The following is a 16,308-nucleotide window of genomic DNA, read 5'->3' on the forward strand; positions in this document are numbered from 1 at the left end:
AACAACATAAGGAAGTGAGCTATGAATGTTTCCCCCTTAATATTTAATCCACTGAAAGTGCCTATATTAATTCCAGTGAAACTGTCACAGAAACACATTTCCTGCAGCCACCTGCCATTGAAGGGGGACAAAGCTACAGAATTTCACCTAGATTTCCAGTTTTACTCTGGTCCCCTTTTTTCTCTCTCATAGCTACTGTAGCTGATCATCAGCAAATGAATAAAACATATTTTCATGAGAATGAAACTACATGTGCCAGCTTTGCTGCTGGCGTTCTGTCCACATGACTAGCACTCCCCTTTGCTAACCCTCCTCTCACAGTCAAAAGGAAGACAAGGCAAATCTGGGGAGTCGTGATATTTCTTCCTCCCAGTAACATTCAAAAATGGTCTGGGGTGAGGAGAGGGGGGGAGTTACATTTCCAGACAATAAAAGAAAATCAGATACTTTAAAATACCATTTCTCCTAGAACTGAAAGAATTTTAAAAGCAACAAAAATGAAATCATTTGAAACTATTAAAAGGAAATGCCCAGTTATATAGCACATAGCTTTTGGAAGTCCCTGCCACATGGCAAAGTACTTACTGAGATTCAAAAACTCCTTTGATGACCTATGCAAAGGTTAAGAGCATTGACAGCTTCACAGACTGCGTACTAACACCCCAGAATCACTGTGTGAGCCACTCAAAACTTCCTCAGCTAGGCTATTCTGTAATCATCTGTCAGGAAGGTGGGAGATAGGAACAGCCTGCATGACCTGAAGCATTTATTATTCAACATTCCCTTATTTTCATGCCCTTCGCTAAGATGCCTGACCTCCAGGTTTCCCCACAGGGATGGCAGGGAATGGTGACAGGAATATAAAATGAAAAAAATACTCACGTTTGCATAATTCGGCCCCTGGATGAAATCTGAGAGTGAAATCAGTGAAGTTAAGGACTGTTAAGAGAATCTGCCCTGGTTTTTAGGTTATATTTCACCCTTTGGTCATCTCACTTGGCTGCAGACTAAATACCACCTGCTATGGCAATAACAAATACAGCTTACTGGGGCTACAGCTCCTGGTACACTGCTTTATTTGCTACGAACACTTCAGGAAAAGGAATCAAAAGGCCTGCAAAAGAAATCTTTATTTGCTGCACCATTTGAAGGTTAGCAGAGAAAACCTCAAACAGCAAGCAGCTAACGATTGGGTAAATGCCAGTTTTCACTGAGTTGTGCCAGGGACGTATTTGGCCATGTATTTTTCATTTGTACATCCCCCATAAAGTTGAATCATCAGGCAAATTCTGCATTACTGCTTAATCAGAATCAGAGCCAGTATGTGCTTAAATCAATGAGAGGCAATCTTGATTTCCAAGGGAGGAAGCAGAATCTAAATCACTTTATTACCAATTCAGACTCACTTTTTTTTTTGTTCTCACAGCAAAATCTACTGTGCAGATGGCTTTAACCTACCCCTGTTACCATCAGTAATAGAGATCCTTAATCCAGCAACTGGCTGAGCACCCACAAGCTCTTTTAAAGCCCTAGGGAAAGCTTAGAGCAATCCTGGGAAGCATCCAATATCATATTGGACTGATATGTAGAATAGCTATTTCAAGCTTTCTTTCCCTATTTGTTACCATGCCGGATAGATAAAAAACCTAATTATTTTAATTGCATTTTTTGTAGTATTTCTCATGGGACCTGGACCGCAGCTGCGTCAGCTTGATCCCATCTGGCTGGGGGATGGGAAGCTATTATAAAATGTGTTTTCCCCAGAGTGAATAGGACTTTCTGCTGCAGCTGTCTTTATGGAGGTGGGGGAGCTATTAGAAACAGGTATATTGCACATAAATGCTCCCTGGTTTGAAACTATCTAATAGACTCCAGCAGGAAAACTTCAATCAACTCCACAGAATCAAAACCAGCCTAACTCCCATCCCCCTTTTTTGTAGGGGGGGAAAACACACAATGATTACTTTTAAAAGAAGAACATATACCTTTGTGGAGCTGATGTCTTGAAAAGGTATTTATGGCTTTCCAACAAGAATTTTATTAGTTCCTGAAGGCAAAATATTGCAACTTTTTGGAGCAGTCGTGGTCTTGCAGGCGATGAATTATCTGCAACAAGATTAAGATCACTTATGGAAAAATATGCTGTTAGGAATGAAGGAAAACACCCCCACACAAACCTGATTAATCAAGTACAATTGGCAGCAAGCATAGAAGAGAAAGTGTGTTCTTTAGGAGACATTTTTTAGTGCAGACGAGTTTTTGCTTGGCTCCAAGTGACGTTGTCATGTTTTCCCTACTCCTATTCCTGTTTCAGACCTTGTCAAAGGCTCTGTTGGTACCTCAAACCCCACATGTCCCCACATGTTATTTTGCTTGGGCTTTTACAGATGCTTGGTGACAAGTAAGAGGGAAGGTAATTGGGATCTTCAGTGGTCCCAACCAGGCTATTGCTGCTAAAAATCTGCATTTCCCCCTGAAAATCCTGCTCGTGTTAAAGATGAGCTACATCGGTATAACGGGCACTGAGCTGGGTATAAGGCATTCCCAGGAGCTGGTCAGACCCTGTTCTCCAGAGGATCCATGATAACATAACCTCCTGAACATGCTACTGGGAACCTCTTTGTGCCCAACTCTTTTGGGGTAGGCTAGAGGGTGAAGTTTCCCCCCTCACAGTTAGAATTTGATAGCCAGAAGTGGATATCGCTCCTTCTCCATGTCTGATGTCAGGGAGTTAACTTTTTTCCCCCTGTGTTATTTTACTTCCTTTTCTGAACATATAACAGATGTGCCCAGAGCCCAGAAAAGGAGCATTAGGAAACATTTCTGTTTTTTCACTAAACAAATTCTGACAAGTCGAACATCCAAAGTACAACAGCTCCCTTTCCCTTTCTGACCTCTGCTTCCCAGCTTGGGGAGGCTGTCAAAGGCCTTTTCTCCTCCCCTCACATTTTCTGCATCCGCAGCCTGGTCTGTGCACTGTGTTACCGCTTGCATGCTACCCTGAGGTGACACAGCATCTCCTGACTCTGGAAGAGACTAAATTATATCATTTGGGGTACAGGAAGTGTTTTCTTTGACTCTCCTACGTCTCTGCACAGTTGCTTAATGAAAGCGCAGCATCTGGTCTAACAGGCCCTAATTAAAAAAAAAAAAAAAAAAACACTTTCTCAAACATTTCCAACTAGCTGTTCCAGACTACATTATTTTATGGAAATGTTCATGGTGTGCCAGGACAGAATGATTTTTTAATGGCTGAAGATAACATGAAGCTTCAGTATTACAAGTACTACAACCTGGCCTAAGCTGGTATCACCAACAGAAAAAGCAAACTTGTCCTGCTCTCAGCTACCCGTCTTTGCTGTTGCACTGCTCCTTCCCTTGTATAGCATTAGTGTTTGCATGGATGTGTCATCACTATCAGAAAGGTAATCCAGTTTAGAGTAAACCCAGCAGAAAAAGAATTTAAAAGGTTAGTTTTCAAATGGATCAGCTTCCCGGTGCGTGCACAAGCACACAAACACTCCCAGAAATCAGGAGAGGGGATGCTACATGGGAGGCATGAGCAGGGAAGCTGGAGATGAAGGGATGAGAAGAATGGACTCTTTTGACAGCTGTGCTGGCTTTTGTCAGCTGAAAGTGTTTGCAAAATGATGGCCTGAATAAGTGACTTGTGGCATTCTCAAGCAAGCCCTGTTGAAATCTTTGGACAACATCGTATCACGTGACTCCCTATTTTTGCACAGCACAGGCCGATTTTCCAACAAAACCAGTCTGTTCAAGTAGGCAGAAGGATAAAGACATGTCACACAAATGGCCAGGACAAAAAGCCTAAGAGCCATGTAGAGATGGGGGATTTTAACCGCAGGAGAGCTACTGCCTCACTGTGTAACCTTGGGAGAGGTGCTTGGCCTCAATTTGCCTTAGCTGGAAACCTGGTGGGGAGGGATGTGTGGGTGCACAGGCCTGACAGCATGATGCCGTGGCTGAGCTAGGCTTTGTTGGATGTTGTGTAGCTGCTCGTGGGCAATCATGTACAAAATCACAACAGTGATGCTAGAAAGCTCCAGGCATCTTCACCAGATTTTGCTGGCCATTAATCCAGCAGAAGGCTGCTAATGGCATCTCATGGCTTTCTTTGTGCTGCTGCCATTTAAGGTCACTCTGAAGGACACAAACTCTTCTATATTTTACAGTGTGAGATTCAGGCAAAATAATAACCATGGGTTTCAGAGAATGAGTTCTCAAAATGACAATAAACTAACGAGATGTGAATTTTATTAAGTCTCTAGCCATGAACTGAAAAGGAATAAACTCTTGAAAAGCAAGGATCTCTGATGATAAATGAAATACCACCTAGTGAGAATGGATGAAGAATTCACCCGTGACACTTCCATTACTAAAAACCTTTAGAACAACCCTCTGATTATGAACCCCACCCACTGGAAAGCTCTACTGCAGTGCAGCTCTTGCATGTCCACCTGGCATCACTGCACATGGAGAAGTGCACGCCATCCACCGGGGAGTTCACAACATGCCAGTGTGCCGCAGAGATTTTCAATATGGGTCAGAGAGGGATGTACCAGCACAGGAGTAAGGGCAGCCAGCAGCGTGCTTCACATCATCCATGCACAGAGAGGACCAGACCTGCCAGCTCCAGCTGGGCAAACTTTCAACATCAGGAGTTGGTATCAAGCTTAAGAGTCTTTCTAGTCCAGCCTTTGGAAAATGACTTTTAGTCAGTGTGGTTATGCAGTGGTCAACGCTGGCTATGGTGGGTTATTATGATTTGTTCCTTCCCAGCAAAGGTAACAGACACATCATTCATTGCCTGATTTGAAAAGACCTCACACAGCAACCCAGAGCCATTGACTTCAACTGTTGCTCAAGTGTTGCCCTAACGTCAGAGGGTAACAGCTCTTTCTCATAGCCAGGAGAGTCAACTATCATGTGCAAAAAGAGCAAAAATAGAGCCAAGCTAGAGGGCGAAAAGAGAGGCAGGACCTTGCCTATCTTGACACTTCGGCAGCTCCTTACAGCCTCAAGGAAAGAGTTAATCTGACTCAGAATGGATGGTGAGCATCACCACAGGGTTAGTTTGCAAAGAGATGTAGCTTCCCTATAGCTGAAGACAGTGATAATGAGATTGTGTCACTCAGTATGCGTACCAATGCCTGCCTTCCTGTTTGTCCCCAGGAGGGGTTAAGCTAGAAGCCCAGATTGATCCCTCCTGCCCTGCATAAGGAAAACTCTGAGGGAGTAGGTGTAAGAAGCTAGGAGGGTACCTGAAAGTCAGAGGCACCAGCTAAATGGCATGAACCAGCCAGACTGAAAAATCCCACATCCTATGGAACAGCTCCAATACAGGACTAGGTTAGGAACAATTACTCAGCTCTGCCCAGATCTCTTTAAAACACATTTTAAAACACTTAAAAATTGGGGGGGGTTTATTACAGACTAGTGAATGTCCAGAGGGAAAACTAACCAGCTTATATAGCAAGTGAGTCTCACAATTTAAGTCAAACACAATATTTCATATGGCTTGTAGTCAAAGGAGGATCCAAATGGTGTACTGAATCCTACCTTCACAAGTACATAGGACAGAAGTATAGTTGAGAGCAAAATTTGATTGGAAAAAAGGAGTGAACTGGCCATTTCAATCCCTGCTGTAAGCATTCCTGATTAACCACAGCTGATTGTTTTAGAATTGTAGGTCTGAGGATTAAAGTATTATGTAGGCTGAAAACACCTTGTCACATCTCTAAAATTACTTTGCTTTGTATCATTTAATACTCTGCATACTTTTAGGATCAATTCTTAGGTCCTCATTCACTAATGGGAACCTCCACCTCAAATCTAGTTAATGTTTAGGGTTACTCACTCGCTCTCAGAGGCTTTTATAAGAGATTCTGCCTCCAACTCTGCTTTATCATATTTTCTTGTTTGTACTCTTCAAATCCTACCTTAATGGTTTCCCTGGGAACCAATGAACATCCCACATGTAGATTAAGAACTACAAACCCTATTTTTTCTTTACGTGGATAATTCTTAACACAAAATAGTAATGCAATGTCCATTCACTCAAATATCTTAACTGTAAGACTATCAGACTACCTTCTGATAAAAAAATTGCATTAAAATGTACCCAGCTCCTAAAGTTCATAATCCAAATGTCCTCTTTTTACATGTTCAACTTCCAGAGTTCAGGCACTAGACTGCTTTACCTGTGGGACTTCGCTCTGTTTAATGCAAATAATAGAAACTAAATTTTCTGGGTGTCACATTATACAGAGATAGAAAAAAAAGCATATTTATTAAAAGTGGCAAATAAAAAGTCTGATTAATGCTCAATCTTTATAGCATTAATTACATATACATCTAATTAAGGATATATATTGTGCTTTTTCTGAACTGAAATTTTAAAAAAATTAAATCCAGCTTCCCTTCTGGAGGAAACATGCACTGGCTCTTGCTATGGGCCTGCTCAGAACATGTGTGTGGTATGTAAAATGCAGAATTCATTTGATTGAATGTTAGCTCTCTCAGTGACAGATCTCTAGAAGAGCTGTTCACCTGACTCCAGCTATAGCTGGCAGATGAAAACAGGCATCTCCAGAAATGTTTCATTGCTTTTTAAGGTAGACAGACAGGCAAATCAGCCATTGGGAGTGCTTCTCTCTCCCCACTGACTACAGAAAGTGCTTAAATGACTAGCCTAGACTAGACATCTAGCTTCTTTACAATTTAAACTAAGTGAGATTAATCCCAGCTTGATTCAAAGATCACCAAAGACGGTGCAGAAACTACTATTAACATTCTTGAACTCTGGTTCTTTACATTACTGAGAGGTGAATAAGGCCTCATTCACTTCTTTTTGACACCTTGTAGCAACTTTGACTCCTACTCAATGTCAAAATGAGGCACCATGAGTTTACACAATGATGCAGAAGAGCAGAGAGAGAGAGAGATACGTATATATGGCTGTAGGAAATACATTGCAGCCTCCTACATCGCTATGTGCCAGAGTTCACCTCAGCCTTCTGTCTTTGTAGCCTGGTGGCTGGACTGAGCTCAGGTAAGGGCACTCCCGTGCCCCTGATCTCTGAGCTGGCTTGGTGCCCACAGCACAAATTTACCTGTAGAAAGCTTCATCCCCAAGCCATGGGCAGGTTAAGGCATCTAGAGATAGAGTGACTTGCTCAAGACCCCATAAGGTAGAAGTGGCAGAGCCAAGACTACACCTAACATGGATTAACCCAAAGTACAGATGACATTGTCACCCATCCAAACCACCTTCCTTCCTTCTTATATCTTTGTTTTAATTTCTTTCCTCTTTTAAAAAGCATTCTAGTTGTTATTGGTAGGGAGAGAAACCAAGAAAACAGGATGCTTTCATCTAAAGGTCATCATTTAATTTAAATGTCATCATTTAAAATTCCATCGTCACCCAAAAACTCCTGGAAGAAAGGAGAGGTACCAAGCTGGAGAAGCTTTATGGAATGAATGGTGAACACCAAAGGACAGACTGGGAGCATCAATACTGGCTAAATACTCTCTGAATATGTAATGGGAAAGAAGATCAGGTTGACACATCTACTCGGCTCAAACTATGAGATCCCTTGGCTAAACTGGGGTTTAAACTCTCATTCATAGAGCCAAAACCTCATACAATCACAGATTAATTTACAATGGAAGGAACTTCTGGAGGTCCTCTAGTCTAACCCGCCACTCAGAGCAAGGCCTACTCTGAAATTGTGACAGGTTGCCTGGGGCCTTCACCAGTGAAGTTTTGAGTATCTCCAAGGATGGAGATTCCACAGTCTCTTCTAGCAGCCTCTTGTAATGTTTGAATGAATGCTCCCAGGAGTCCACTTAATAAATTTGCTTTGAAATTCTACAATACTTTAGTAATTTGCCTCAGGACAGATTTTCTTTCCTCTCTATCTATCTATGTAGTGCTGCCAAAAATTAATCAGTGGTTAAAAAATCATATAAGAAATAATTTTCTAAGTGACCCAGAAAATCTAACAAGTTTTGAGGTCTAGGACCACAAGCAATTTGCTTTCACCCCTAACTCAAATCATTTTTTTTTCACATAATGAAAAGCACTGCAGGGTGAATTCATTTACCTAACCAATACCTCTCATACCTCAAATACCTCTCATTCTGTTCTAAGCCTTAAGAGATGTCAAAAGCTTAGATGAAAAGCAGTAGGAGCCATGCCAGCTTTGCTGAGCTCAAAATGTTTTGCAAGAAACAATATTCCTGGTTTTCATGTGATTTTAATTCCAGAGCATAGCACACTAAAAGCTCTGGATTACTCCAAAATATATCAATATTTTTGGGTTTCATCATAAAGAATACAAACTTCTTGCAAAATAGATCTACTGAGGTGTGAAGGGGATAAATATCTACAGTACTTTCAATCTGCTCTTTGAAACTGATATATTTATTATTAGCTGTCTAACTGGAAAGTATATCAATTTCAGCTGCAGGTCTAGGAAGCTGCCCATGCTAAGAAAATTCCATTGGTTGTAGTCTTATTTCCAAAAATTAGATATCCATTGAACTGGAGGTTCTTAATGTATATGTGGTTATCTTTACATCAATAAGTACAAACATAGACATCCACTAAAACTGAATGATACTTGCTTTTCTTTTCAGAACAGAATGTTGCACTCTAGAAATGTCATAAACTACACAACTCAAGCAAGGAAAGAATATTGATAAAAGCCCCTTACTAGAATACTGAAAAATATATCAGAATTGAAATATTAAAAGTAATAAAATTTTAAAATTAACTGTAAAATAAATATGATTGAAAAATAAGAAATTGCTTTAAAAGAGGAGATAGCAGTTAATAGTTCGGGAACTACAAAACACTGAATGCTTGCCAGGATCACATGGAACGTACAGTCCCTCCAACAAAGATGATCACGCACAATTTTTACATGTATCATTACACTTATGGGATATTGACAGAAGCAGCATCAAAACAGAACTGATAACTGAGCACATAGTTCTCACATTGCCAGTAAAAACAGGCCAACAGCCATTTCTTTCTCAGATCTCAAGTTAGGATATACATAACTGAGTTCACAAATTGGGACTGCTGATTTGTCCAGTGTTATAGGTCCAAAAAGAGGCATTTTGCTAAAAGCACACAAGTAGCTAAGAATGCAGAAATACTGTCAGTGTTCAAACTTGTCACACAGAAAGATGCTCTTCTAACTTAGCATTAAAGGGCAAAGACAGTAGGGTGAGATTTCACTTCAGAGGTTGTACTTCTCTTTCTGTTCTTGAAAGAGAGAGCTAAAAGCTCCTCAGTGGGTCTACATCCTCGCTGGTAAGACACAGAGACCCCCAGTGAGATTCTTAGTAAGCTATTTTTATTGTACTAATTAAAACTAATTTTCCTAACAGAGACTGTATTGACAGTTATAAACAATAAATTTAAATATTTTACAACAATCCTTTTCACATCTTAATACCCAAATAGTAAGAATCACACTCTTGAGAGTTTTGTAAGGCAAATGCACCCTAATTCTTTGTGGAATCATTGGAAAGTTGATAAATGAATGCTAAGGGTTATAACTGATGATGAGGAAGAAATGCAATAAAAAGTAATTTTCTTGGTCTGTGACTCTGAGTCCCATTAGAACAATTCACCTGACCTGCAGCACCGCCTCTGGCACTCTCTTTCCCAGTGATGAACTATTGATTACACCTATATTCTGTCACTTTCAGTGACCTAATAAGCCTCCCACATCCCAATTTGAAAAATACCTTTTAAGGAAAAGCTGGCCTGAAAAGGAGCTAGAGGTAAAATTAGCAAGCTGACATTCCCAGAATTCAATAAAAAGGGGTTATTCTAATGAAATCCTATACCAATACTGTCTATGGTACCAAAGCTGTACTGATCCAATTGTCAAAGCTCTAGACAGACTTGAGCTCTAAAAGCTATCTGGCAACTTTGCAACAACTTAAGGCTGTCCCTTCTTTCATGAATGGCTCCCCAGGTATCATCCAGAATACATCGTGCCTATGGGTCAGACAATGAACAGCTGAACTATTTAATGAGATAGACTGTTTTCCATTTTTCCAAGTTTCCTTTCCCATGTAAATCCTGGAGGTCAGAGTTTCCTGGCTGCATCTCCTTCATCACATTCAGTGTAGTCGGTGATAGATCTGCAGATATCACACAACATTTTACTGAAAATTCCCTGGATCTTGGGCAACTTAGTATTTTCAAAGTGCTTCTATATCCTTTGAGAGAAGATGCTATGTAAATGCAAATACTGACTCACTTTTCTCACTTTTTCTGACAGGAAAACACTGCTGGTTTTCAATACTTTAGAAATACACACTTGTTCCTGAAATATGAAATAGACTTCTAAAAGTAAGTTAATATTACAGTAAATAGAATAACAGCCAAGAATAAAATCACTCTGCAAAAGCAGATGTTTTCTTTGCACAACCTATAAGAATTTAGGTCTGGAGGAAACCAACACTGGTGGTCAAAAATACCTGTAGTCTTCAAATACCTTAGTCAAAAATAGTTGCAGTCTTTCAAAACCACGATGCATTCACATATTCACATGCTTTAGAAATCTTAGAATTATTCTAGAAACAGGTTTAGGTGCTTCTGTACATTGATCCTAAACCAAGCTTATTTTGGCCCTGCCCATTACAAAATTTGGATCATTTCTGAGCAAAAATCAAGTTGTTTGGTTACTGTTAATTTAAAATACTACACCTAATTACTCTATCAAATACCTCATTCTGATATATCTGTGAAAAAGTCTTTTGAGAAGGTACATAAGCATCCTGGCCTTCTGCCCAGAGACAGGGTGCAAAACAGTGCTGAGCACAGGGCTGAATGGATGGCTGGAGAGTCATTTAGTTCTTCAAAGCAAAGCTGTAGTAGGACATGGGTGATGCATCATGCCTCTGAAGAGCAATTATTTGCAACTACTGCAGCCTGTGTTTGTGGTTTCTGCATTCCTTCAGGAATACCTAAGCATTCTTTTTTGCCCATGAAACAAGCACAAAATGAAACAAGCTGCATTTTCTCTATTGGAGTTTATCTGGGAAGTCCTGGTTTGTCATTTTTTTAAATCTTAGCTTTTATCTTTTTCTCTTTTCTGTGATGTTTCAGCACTCTTAAAAAGCTTGCATGTAATTAGAGCGTGTAATGTCAGAGAGGTGCAGTGCTGCTAGCAGCCTCCCCTGGATGTGATGGAAAGATTCATTATTGCAATCTCTCAACATATTGGTGAATAGTGGATACTAGATCCTAGATAAGAGATTTACTTGGAAACAGGAAATAAGATCTTAAATCTCTTTCTTCAAGGGCAGAGACAATGTCACATTTGTAGGGTCAGATGCTAAGATACAGGTTCCTTTCTTCTCCCATTCCCATCCACACACTGGATCATTTGCACTGCTATTTAGTTTAATGGGGTCCCGTATAATCTGCAGCCTCAGCAAATGCCCTGATCACTCATCCCTAAAACTCATGCTCGTGCTCAAATGACTATTCTTTTGATTAACTTGGCAGCATCTGCACAATGCTCAAATACTATTTAGGTAGCACAGGAAAAAACACCCTGCAACCCCAGAGAAGTCAAGTTAAGGCAAATCATATCTGAGTCAGATTTAATAGGACTTAATTTTACTTCTGTTTTGTTTACATTTCATCACACAGTCAGTTTCCATTATGATCCCTCTTTATTTCCTAATTCTATAATTCCACACCATTCTCTTAACATATGAAACTATTATTAGAGTTAGTTAAATACTCCAAGATTTTTTGGCAACTATGTTCAGTGCAAGTGTTAACAGCTTGCTAGCACATCTAAAGGAAGCAATCTAAAGCACACATGAAGTTCAGCAGCTAACTGCAAGTGATCTTTAGCTTGCAATACGCCCTCCCATAACACGCATGCATCTTACAGATGTGCCATGCCTGTCTCTGAACTCTCGTTTTCTTCCATACAAATGCATTTTCCTTTAAAAAAAAAATCACCATTTGAAAACGATTTTTTTTGTGTTTGGAGTTGATTCACAATTTTTAAAAAAGCTTTTAGATTATTGCAGAACACTATGGAGCTAGATTTCCTGTAAAGGTTTGCACGAATGTATCGGAAATGTGCTGTAGAGAGAACAGCACATACCATCTGCAAGAAATCCAGCCAGACCAGGAGAGCAGCAGCAACCAGACGTTTTCCAATCAAATTGCCCCTTATTTTACTGTAATTACTGATTTACCTTCTACACATGCTGTGTCTGCCTTCCTATTATGCCAGATTGCCCCTTTCTCTCTGTTTCTCCCCCACTGCCACTCATGGACTCCTGCTTCTTTCGCTCTTTGAATCGCAGGCTGTCCCCCTCTTTCACCTCCCCTAAGCATCAAGCCAGATCCAGCCTTCATCTCTGCATCACAGACAGCTTCCACCAATGCTGGGTTTCAATCTCCTCCTGATGTCAAATTTCAGCCCAGCCCATGAAACCCACCCCCTGCCTTGGCTCTTGCATCGTGAGCTGGAAAGTCCTCCTATGCTCAAGACTTTGTAAGTGATGTTTGCAGGGAAGCAGCAGTTTTATTCACTCTGTACTTTATGTCCTATTTCTTTTGTGGCTTTTCTCTCTTATGTGACAAGAAACAGCTGTTTGTGTTGGGGGAAGCCTCTTTCTTGAGCTAAATCCTTGCCTTTGCTGGAAACAGCTCTTTCAGTTGCTCCAGTGGCACTGAAATCCCCTGGAGTCAATAAAACTTCTCTAAGGAGCATTTCTACTATCAAGCTTTATTTTTGTATCTAAAAGAAGCATTTAGACTGTCTTTGAAGAGGTTTATTTCTCTTAAAATATGAACAAGATTCTAAATCTAAAATTCTAAATCAATGCAACTTTTTATAGGTACGACTGCTGAAAAGCAAAAAAAGGGGCAGAAGACTTCTTTCCTGCATAATTTCAAGTTAAACGCTGAATCTACAGGTTAATCCTGCAAACTGTCTCATGAGTAACTTGACTCAAACACTGACCTGTTTGGGGCCACTCAGATGAGTATAGTGTTAACCTATTTTGTGTTACAATTTGCAGAATCTGGGCTATTAGATTAATAGCTAATTGAGGCCAGGACTGCCTGCTACTGTTTAACACACAGCACAAAGCAGCTTTCTACTCCTGCTAAGAGCCTCCAGGTAGATCTCCAGTAAGACTGAACAATAACAACAGATTGCTGATGACATCTGGAGCAACGTCCCTGCCCTATGAACTCTCCGTCACATTTTACACCTCAAATCAGGTTTGAAGTTTTAAAGCTGGATAAATGTGCAAGCTTGGTTAGATACACTCACATAGATAAGATAATGGGCAAGAAGTTACATTGCAGGACTTCTCAGTTTCTGGTACAATTTGCGATCTCTGTAATTCTGTCATAACTTACCAGTTTACTTGACATTCCCACTTAGAAAGTGCTTTCCCCAAGCTCTGGGCAACTCATTCTGTTTAAAACATACCACCACTAAATCTGTACTCTAACACAGTGAAATTAATGACCGTACCGTACTCCAACTTTCACATTGGTAGACTAGAACTCCCAAACCAGATACATTTTCAGGATTCCCTGGGAGAAAAGGGAATAGGAGCGATAAAATGTTTCTCTGCCACCCAAGTATGCACTTGATGGAGAAGAGTCGGTGGTCATAAGGAGCTCCCAGCACCCTAGGCCCCACAATAAACTCACCTCAGAGCCCTCAGAGCCATACAGTTTATGGGAATATTTCTCAAAACTTCTCATGAAAGAGTTGGTTTTTATCAGAATTGTGAAGGTTTTCTATATATGTTTCTCCCTGTGCTTTTACTCCTTACTGTGTTTACACTTATACAAATATGACTTCATCCTTTATTTACCACCATCACCACCACCAGATAACAGTGGGCCAGGAGGAGATGGACAGAAGGGATTATAAACTCCTTAAGGTGACATTTCTGAATTTTTCAGAATTTTGTTTCCTCCCACAGAAAAGGCAGTAAAAAGGAAAGGGAGAACGATGTTTTCATCAGATCCCAAGGATCAAGGAGAAATAGCAAGTCCAGACTAAGTAACTCAAGAGTGATTATTCACAGAGAGATATCCCTCAAAGAAGCAAAGCAGATTAAAAGACATCAATGTTGAAAATGCTGTAAAGGTGCTTATGAGCAGGGACAAGATGAGGTCCTACTGCTTCCAAGGGATATTGTTATCAACATAGCAGTGTCCACTGTTACCATTAGAAAACCTTGCTACCTTCTTTTGCTCTGGTTGTGGAGCAGTACCCTGACCACAGAGAAAAACATTAAAATATAACACCCAATAGAATTAAAAACTCAGTAGATGGAGAGTGCTAATAGAGCATGCACTTTCTGGGAAAGCAAGATGATGCTGCCATTTTGCTATTAATGTCACAAATGACATTCCCATAAATGTTGCCAACTCTGTTCTGCTCAATATTTGTGAAATAAGAGAAAGTATTTTGTCTAGAACACAGCAATGATGATGATGCCCAGTTCATTCAACCAGTATATACAGGTGTCAACAACGGCATGGCAATAGGGCAGATAGATAAACAATCTGAGGAATGCTCTGCGTGCTACTGCCAAGTCACATCGGGTGATGCTCACAAGTTACTGCCTGGAAGAACGATTCAGACTCCACTTTATAACAGAATCTGCAATATTTATTTTGCATCTACTGTGCGTGAGTTTGAGTTAGTTTGCATTACTTTGCATTTTCAGCTTCTGGGGGCAACAGGCAAGAAGGAGATAAGAAGGCAAGGCAAGGAAGAAGAGAGATAGAGGCACAGCTAGTTTTAGGAACATAGTGAACAACTCAGTATTTCAGCCCTGTTACTTACAGCTGTACTACAACCACACTGCAAAGCTGGCAGATTACATCCTTGCCCAAATATGCGTCCACAACTTCCTTTCAGCCACGCTGGCAAACACAGCTTCAGGTTGCTAACTGTTTGGACACCACAATGCAGAAAGCCTGTGGTGTAGAAATACCCTCAGTGGTATATGTACAGGGAACTTTGTAAGGGGTTAATTTTGCTCTAAGGGATTTTCTGCAGATAGAAATCACAGAGGTCAAAAGCCTAATAGGATTTTTTCAAAGGATTGGACAATGCAAATACCCACAGTTACATTAGAGATAATAGCTCTAGAGATAATAATGATATGTTTTATAAGACATAAAACCCCCTCCAGCTTCAGAATAGAAGCCAGCCATTAAACTGCTTATGATGACAGACAAACGTACCTGCATGGGCTTCTTATTTCAAAACTGTCAAGTGCCAGAGATTTATGCCTTTTTCCTCAGAAGCCGCAAGCAACAGCCTCACTCAGAAACTGTATTCTATGCTGACCTGATACTGAAAGATGATACTGAAACAAATATAACTACTTCTACTTTTTGCTATAATCTCTGATTACACATGCATCTGAAGCATTTCACTGGATTCCACACAAATGAAGGCCCTGGAGATGTGAAGCTCTCTGTGTAGTCCTAGACATGCCTGGCCAAGCACAGGAGAGCATGATGATAGGAACTCAGGTTTTGCTAACATTTCTGCAGCATCATGCCCCAAAGAGTGCACTGAGAAAGTTAAACAATAAATAATACATTCTGAAATGCAATACTTTCCATGCAGTCACCTCCAAGGCTAGGAAGGAAGCCCTGAGACCAAGCCAACTGCAGCTCAGCATTACTGCAGGGGCACAAAAATTGGCTGAGGACCAGCACTGTTTGTCTTTGGAGCAGCTACCGCTTCAAGATGGGGAGAGATTCCTTCTCCTGGAATTCCAGCATCCTAAAGTCTCCATTAAGGCCATTGAAATCCAAGCCTTCGTAACCTCTTCTACATTATAAAGGTGGTTCAGATAATTAGTGAGGAAATTTTTCATACCTCTTCTGTTTCTTCTGGGGTTCTCTCTGAAGTGGGACCTAATCTAATACGTAGTTTTGATGATGGAAGGAGCACTCTATTCCTAGGCACAAAAAGAATAGTTGAATATAAATTAGAATCATCATATTTGCCAGAGAAGACAGGAGAAGGAAAATTCACAGTCAGAGCTGGAATATTATTGCACCATATGCTTTCCAACAGCCAAGCACAACAGGGTCCCTCCACAATCCTTGCCTTACTGCACCCTGTTGTATTTCCACCTGGAAAGACATATGGCAGTGCCTAAGAGAGAAATGCTTCCTTTTTCTTTTTTTGGTGTTAATGTAATTTCCCAGCTTTAAAGGAACATTTGATTATGAAACAC

General features: G+C 40.4%; 1 protein-coding gene across 6 annotated transcripts in view; it reads right to left on the reverse strand.

Moving 5' to 3' along the window:
• ST8SIA5 (ST8 alpha-N-acetyl-neuraminide alpha-2,8-sialyltransferase 5) overlaps nt 1–16,308 on the reverse strand; it is a 185,726-nt gene that overhangs the window by 71,447 nt on the left and 97,971 nt on the right. For 5 of the 6 annotated variants that reach the window (XM_075488812.1, XM_075488811.1, XM_075488810.1 and 2 more), the window contains exons 2-3: nt 15,945–16,026; nt 1,986–2,106 (exon numbers count right to left, since the gene is read on the reverse strand). The gene's annotated coding sequence lies outside the window, so the exon portion shown is untranslated. The remainder of the gene's footprint in view (nt 1–1,985; nt 2,107–15,944; nt 16,027–16,308) is intronic. The other variant, XM_075488809.1, reaches the window with a different exon arrangement.

The sequence above is a fragment of the Mycteria americana genome, assembly GCF_035582795.1.
Source record: "Mycteria americana isolate JAX WOST 10 ecotype Jacksonville Zoo and Gardens chromosome Z unlocalized genomic scaffold, USCA_MyAme_1.0 Scaffold_18, whole genome shotgun sequence".
Classification (NCBI taxonomy): domain Eukaryota; kingdom Metazoa; phylum Chordata; class Aves; order Ciconiiformes; family Ciconiidae; genus Mycteria; species Mycteria americana.